This window comes from Triticum aestivum, chromosome 3A, assembly GCF_018294505.1.
Source record: "Triticum aestivum cultivar Chinese Spring chromosome 3A, IWGSC CS RefSeq v2.1, whole genome shotgun sequence".
NCBI lineage: Eukaryota > Viridiplantae > Streptophyta > Magnoliopsida > Poales > Poaceae > Triticum > Triticum aestivum.
The window spans coordinates 500,432,806-500,440,556 of NC_057800.1; the positions used below are offsets into that span (position 1 = coordinate 500,432,806).

The following is a 7,751-nucleotide window of genomic DNA, read 5'->3' on the forward strand; positions in this document are numbered from 1 at the left end:
ACCTCTTCCGCTCATCCCCTTCGTCAGCTCTTTGATAGGGATACTACAACCATGGGTTAGTACACAAAGCGTAATTGACAATGCTTACCATACCATGGGATCACTTGATCCCTCTCGGTACATCTTCTACGCTTTGTGGGTTGATCAACTTGATTCACTCTTTGACTTAGTCTTGATCAACCTCTCACAAGACCAATCTTTAGGTAATTCCTTGAATAGCACCTTGGTCGACACAAACTCTCCTTGAAACCAACACATGTACTCCAAGAAAAGCCTATGGACAAAACCTTCAAATATAACTCAAGGCAACCATTAGTCCATAGAGATTGTCATCAATTACCAAAACCAAACCGGGGAATTCCTGAATGACCGTACCGGGGAATTCTACCGTACTCAGTGCAGCTATGGTTGTTGATCCTGCGGATCCTAACCAAAGGTTTAGACCGGATTGTAGGAAGTGGGTGATACGTTTTTGTATTTCTATGAGAAGGAATACGGCACCCATGATTCCCAGTAGTAAGTCGTCGGCATATTGCGCGTAACAAATCCTTATTAATAAGGAATGGCTTTTAAAGGGGGGCCAGCTTACAGGCCAGGCCTCTCTCTGACCTGATAACTAGTATCGCCTCCCCGCCCAACTCTATCAGCAGGCCCCTTCTTTTGCAATACTTAAGAAGGTCTCTCATGGCCAAATTCTTATTAAAGCCTTCTCTACCATTGAATTTGGCCTTCAGGGTCAATCCAGCGGCTTCTATGAGGAAGGCGGCGCAAAGAAGGCTCAAGGGCTTGTTAAGGAAGGCGGCTAGGGACGCTGAAGGGGGAAACGAAAGGCGTTTTCTGGTCTCCCCTTCGCCTGGGGGTGCTTGTGGGAGGGGGGGAGGGGTGCCACGACGAAACAAGGGAATGAAAGGTCGCTTTGCGTTGGATGCTCTTTACCCTCCCCACTATGAGGTCTCTATTGTCTTGGGGAGCGTTGAAGCTTGCTTCTTTTCCATACTTTTCTTGGTCACCAATACGATGACCTATTCTTAATAGAACCGATCTTATTTTCACTACAAGAGGAATTTCGTGCTTCTGCCGGATCCTCCCTATCTCGATCGAGCTTGTGTAGGTAGATATTGCCTGGTAGGGCCGATATTAGTACACTGTTTGGGATGGAGTCAGGGCCCTTCTCACCCCCTACGAGTCATCTGGCGGAAAACTTTTTCTGGGTGGGGTAAAAGAACTTGGAATCGTCGATCTCTTCCTTCAATATTGAGATGAATCGATGTCGGTCGATGGTGTGAAAACACTTCCTGATGTCGAATTCCAAAAACCAGCAAGAGGTTCCCCACTCTTCTCTGATCCGTCTGAGGGCCGAGTGGCAGCCTCCACCTGAGCGGAAGTGCGATGTGTCTGGAAACTCGGGATCGTAAATGGATGTTGGTACCATTTTGATCACCTTTTTCATGATCTTTTCTATGGGTAAAACTACTGTGAGCGGTCTAAACTTTGACCCTTCTTTCTTTCTTCATTTAAAAAAGAGGGAGCAAAGCCTGTTTTTCGCTCCCTCAATTGATAGACCAGGGCCCCTCATGTCGGCCCGAACGAAAGGCTCTTTAAGGAAGTAGTCCCATCACTCTCGGGCCCGACACCAACCAAGAGGAGGCGGGGCTCTCTCCAGTCATTTCAAAGAGCCGAGATCTCATAAAGGAAAAATTAGCTATCTCAGCAGGTTTGGACCTAGGTGAATTAGTTCAGTGAAGAAAGGGAGCCTAAACTTAAGGCTTTTTCCAAGCCTTGCCGATAGGCGCCTCCTGGCTTGCTCAGTTCGCTCGCGGAGTTCTTAGATCAGTAGATCTGGATAGAGTCTCGCTCATAAAGGAAGAATAGCGCGCTAGCACGGCTCGCTTCGCTTTTCGGCGCGGAGCTTGCTGCTGTCTTTTTAGCTTCGAAAGTACAGGGCGTGCGTTAGCACTACGGCTTTTTAGCCTTCCTTTGCTGGTTCCGAACTATCACTGATCCCATAGATCAACCTTCAAACCTTTTTCTTTGAATCTCAGGAAGGCTTTCTCGGAGAGAAAGCTGGTTGGGGAACTGCTAAACGATCTAAAAGAAAAAAAGAGACTAACTCCGACCTTTCAAATCCTCACAAAATATGAACGAAAGTAGTTACAAGTGTATAAAACGAATCTGTCCGTGAAACAACAATCCAAGCGCGCGTATCCAAACGACCATTAACATTTTCAAACATTTTGATGATGAATCCGCGTTTGGAGCCGATCCCCTCTCGTCTTGGACAGGGACGGGGTTTGCAATGCACCCTGTCTCCTCCAACTCAGAGTGTCTTTCCCTGTATCGGTCTAACCAAGCCGACCAATATAGATGTGCTCTTAGTTATTGCACATCTAAGTGAGTGAATCAAACATAAAGAAAAAAAGAAAAAAGAGAAAAAAATATTCACACGAATCTTAATATAAGATCAATGACATATGACTTAGATGTGCAATATTTATGACACCTGTAGATGTGCTTTAGCAAAACTGACCAATATACTAAGTTGACTCACCTCCAACCCCAGCCAAATTCACCCGATCCGTCCCAGCTCCCCAAACCCGTCGCCGCCGGAGCCGTTTCGCCCGCGTCCGCCGGCCGGAGCAACTCCTCGTCGTCCCCCTCCTCCCATCAGTCGTTCCGGACGCATTTGGCTTCCTTCGTTGTTAAGGATAAGGAAGCCCTAGCTTGCTTGAATTCATCCCTTCCGTTTCCTTTTCTTTTTGCTGCTGATAACGAACAATCTCGAATCCCTCACTTGGGCGCGATGCAGGGTGGTCCGATCTTGCCGCGTCGGCCAAGAAGCTCCGTTCTAGGTTTGGACGTCCTCGCAAAGAGGAAACGAGAATCACAAGGCAGCGACGCATTCAGGCCTCGTCCCCACAAGGAACAAGTGGCGGCCGAGCATAGATCAGGAGAAATCGCGAGAACCGATTGCCGCCGCCGATGGGAATGGGAAGCTACACCTCGTCGGGAGTACCGTGATGATCCACCTGCATCCCAACGGCAACATCCGGCACCATCCCCGTGGGACAATGTGTATTCTTTGCCTTCTGCGCCTGTACGCCCTTCTGGCTCCTCAAAAGTGCCTTCTTCTTCGCGCAATGACACCGAAGCTGGTACAAGGCCCCCAACAGCCGATGGAAAATTTAAGGTCACCGAGGAGATGATGCAGGAGATGGATTACAATGCTGACCGCACATGGTATGGTTGTGAAGAACATAGCAGTATATTCAATGTCGGTGATTATCTTGGAGATGATGCTTCCTTTCAGAATAAGAAGGCAAAATTGCTCAAGAAGATGACTCGCCAAGATGGAAGCCTGATGACTCTTGCTCAGAGCAAAAGGTTATCACAGGTAACCGCTGAGAATGCTCGGTGGGAGGACAGGCAGTTGTTCAGATCAGGAGCTGTTAGAAGAACAGAGGTGCAGATGGAGTTCGACGATGAGGAGGAGCGTAAGGTGATACTACTTGTTCATGACACGAAACCCCCATTCCTTGATGGACGAGTAGTGTTCACAACACAAGCAGAGCCTGTGATGCCACTCAAGGACCCGACATCTGATATGGCTATCATTGCGCGCAAAGGTTCTCTTTTGGTTAGGGAAATTCGTGAAAAGCAGAGTATGAACAAGTCAAGGCAACGCTTCTGGGAGCTTGCTGGATCTAAGCTAGGAAATATTTTGGGTGTTGAGAGAACAGCCCAGCAGGCTGATGCTGACAGTGCGCTTGTTGGTGACCAAGGTGATGTTGACTTCAAAGAGAAGCTGAAATTTTCACAACACTTGAAGGAAAAGGCAGAGGCAGTCAGTGATTTTGCAAAATCGAAATCTCTTTCTCAACAGAGGCAATACCTTCCCATATACACTGTCAGGGATGGCCTGCTCGGAGTTGTGCGGGAAAATCAAGTGGTTGTGGTCGTTGGTGAAACTGGTTCTGGGAAGACTACCCAGCTGACTCAGTATCTGCATGAGGATGGATATACCAGAACTGGCCTTGTTGGCTGCACTCAGCCAAGACGTGTGGCTGCCATGAGTGTTGCTCGGCGTGTCAGTGATGAAATGGAAACCGTGCTTGGAGAAGAAGTTGGATATGCTATTCGATTCGAGGATGTCACGTGTCGTAACACAAAAATAAAGTACATGACAGATGGAGTGCTCCGTGAAACCTTGAAGGATGCTGACCTGGACAAATATCAGGTTATCATCATGGATGAAGCACACGAGAGATCAGTGGACACCGATGTATTGTTTGGTATATTGAAGAAGGTTGCTGCACGGCGACGGGATTTTAAGCTAATTGTCACATCTGCAACACTAAATGCAGACAAATTCTCAAAATTCTTTGGTGGTGCACCTGTATTTCACATACCTGGAAGGACATTTCCAGTTAATATCTTGTACAGCAAAACACCATGTGAAGATTATGTGGAAGCGGCAGTGAAGCAGGCCATCACAATCCACATAACGAGTGGCCCTGGCGACATTCTCATATTCATGACTGGGCAGGAAGAAATCGAGACTGCTTGCTATGCGTTTGCTGAGCGCATGAAACAGCTAATATCATCATCCACCAAGGTTGTAGGCAAGCTCTCAATCTTGCCCGTCTATTCGCAGTTGCCTGCTGACTTGCAGGCCAAGATCTTTCAGAAGGCAGGAGAGGGCACTCGCAAATGCATTGTTGCTACCAACATCGCTGAGACATCCCTGACAGTAGATGGTATCTTGTATGTCATCGATACTGGGTATGGAAAGATGAAGGTATACAATCCACGGATGGGCATGGACGCTCTTCAGGTTTTTCCATGTAGTCGAGCAGCCGCAGACCAGCGCGCAGGGCGTGCAGGAAGAACTGGCCCCGGCACATGCTACAGGCTGTTCACGGAATCCGCTTACCAGGATGAGATGCTCCCTAACCCCGTGCCAGAGATCCAAAGGACCAACCTTGCGAACGTGGTTCTCTTACTGAAATCCCTCGAAGTCGAAAATTTGCTTCATTTTGACTTCATGGACCCACCTCCCCAGGAGAATATCCTCAACTCCATGTACCAGCTCTGGCTGTTGGGTGCCTTGAACAATGCCGGTGGCCTTACAAATCTAGGCTGGAAGATGGTGGAGTTCCCATTGGACCCAACCCTGGCAAAGATGCTTCTCATGGGTAAGGAGCTGGGGTGCGTTGATGAAGTACTGACGATTGTATCCATGCTCTCAGTGCCATCAGTATTCTTCCGCCCAAAAGATCGAGAAGAGGAGAGTGACACTGCAAGGGAGAAGTTTTTTGTACCGGAGTCTGACCATCTAACACTCCTCAATGTATACCTGCTCTGGAAGTCGAACGAATATAGCGTAGACTGGTGCAATGCTCACTTCCTCCATTTCAAGGGTCTACAAAAGGCTCGGGAAGTGAGATCTCAATTGGTGGACATACTGAACACCCTGAAGATCCCGCAGACATCATGCCATAGGGAATGGGACGTGGTGAGGAAGGCCATCTGCTCAGCGTACTTCCAGAACTCTGCAAGGTTGAAGGGTGTTGGAGAGTACGTCAACTGCCGTAATGGGGTGCCGTGCCACCTGCATCCCAGCAGTGCCCTCTACGGTCTCGGCTAAACCCCTGACTACATCGTCTACCACGAGCTTGTCCTGACAACCAAGGACTATATGCAGTGTGTCAGTGCAGTTGACCCGCAGTGGCTGGTAGAGCTGGGGCCCATGTTCTTCTCTGTGAAGGAGGGTGACACTTCCTTCCTTGACCGCAGGAGGTGGCATAATGAGGAGAAGATGGCCATGGAAGAGGAGATGGAGAAGCTGAGGCAGGAGCAAGCTGAGGCGGCATGCAGAGTGAAGGGGAGGGAGAAGAGGGGCAAGCCGCAGCAGCAGGTTGCTATGCCAGGCCTGAAGAAAGGTTTGGCGTATCTTAGGCCCAGAAGGAGGATGGGTTTGTAGGTAGGAAGGTTGAGTGCGTATGTTTGTATGTGCTGATATAATCACACATGAATGAATGCATTATGTGGGACACACACCTGTCAGGAAGCATAGCATTACTTTCGTGTTTGTTTATATGTTAATTTTTAGCGGATTTGCTACTTCGCAGTCGACTGCTAATTTCTTAGTAGTGCAACATTGTTGGTAGAAACCTAATACTGCTCCAATTTAGTTACATTGTGAACCACTTTGTTGATAACATTATACTCCACATATCTTTCCCATACCTGTGGCTTCATAAGTTTATTGTATAGCATCCACTGCTTTGTATTTCCTAGGTCTTCTAATGCTAATTAATTTTGTTGCACAAAAGTTGTTTGTGCAGTATCAAGAGAGCCTGCTGTTGCTTTCCTGGTTTATTCAGCTCACCGCTTTTATGGTGTTTCCACATTACAACAAGTTTAAGTGAGTATACTTATTAAGATTCAGTATCAGTGGTCCAAATCATGTGGATGCAGAAACATCAGTTAATCAGCACTCAGATGTTGTTGACCAGATTCAGGTCGAATTTCCTCTGAAACCAATTCACAAGGAAAGAGTTATCTTTGAGATCAGATTCACAGAACTATAGGCACGCTTTGTTACATATATAAACATTTATCAGATTATGTGCTGCAACTTCATTGTAGATTCAAATTTCCAGTTGAATCCTGATTTTTTTTCCAATTCAATTTTCACGCCATCCCTTAGCTAGGTTTACACAAGTTTATCTTATGCATTAGATTCCTGTTTCCATATAGAACATGGAACATAAAAGTTGCTTAAGTCTCAACTGGAAGTTTAATAAGTACAATACATGTAAGCAGGCAATCTGATGATGACTATAATTAGAGCTGTATATTTCCTTTGTTTCACATTAAATAGTAGGCTGAATTGTACAATCTACTGCAACAAATTTCGGTCTTTATATCTTGTATTGCCAATTTCAACAAAAACAGACTCTAATTTCAGCAAGCACAAGATACTATATGATGTCAATGTGCATGTACTCTCTGCTTAATCTGATAAAAGATGCGCGCAGGCTGCTGTCTGTCGAGTTGAGGTGCTCACCTTGAATCCTGAATATTTCCTAGTTTATTCATATGCTGATGGAATGCTAGTGGCAAAATTCGGACGGCTTGTGTTTAATTAGTGCTTCTGTGTGAAATTTTTGCTTTGTTCCATTGTAGTAATGACAAGTTGGCAATGCCAATATAATACTCCATTATGGATGAACTACGCTTGATGCTAGTAGCTTTACCATATCCACTTTTTATTTTATTTCATTTTTTGCAACAATGGGCAGGAGCGCGCTGTCATGCATTATAAGTTGAGGGGAAGCTATGTTCTACTGTCGTCACTTTGTTTTCTGAGTGTCAACTGTGCGAGTTTTTGGAATCAGATGAAACCTTAAGAGCATGATGGCCTGTACTAAAGTGTACATGCAAGTGAAGTGACCCCTGTTGTCTGCCTTGCTTCTTAATTATGTTTTGACCAGCAATAACTTTTAGAGAAGATCAAAGTAACCCGTATGCCTTTGGCCGCAGGCAGCAGCACCATCATGGACAGAAGATGCTCCTCTATGTTGCCTTAGTTCATATGCTAATGCATGGACAGAAGATGCTCCCTGTGCCGCGCATAGCTTTGTTAGGTGCATTGGTCGTATTTACAGCAAGTACAGTAGAAAACAATAATCTAGTTCTTGCGTTTCCTCTGGCTCAAGTGATTACGACCCTTTGTGATGTATTGTGTA

At 46.3% G+C, this 7,751-nt stretch overlaps 1 pseudogene; it reads left to right on the plus strand.

The window, feature by feature from the left end:
* The first annotated feature begins 3,068 nt into the window (after positions 1–3,068).
* On the plus strand, positions 3,069–6,203 carry LOC123061850 (pre-mRNA-splicing factor ATP-dependent RNA helicase DEAH7-like; annotated as a pseudogene).
* Positions 6,204–7,751: the final 1,548 nt, after the last annotated feature.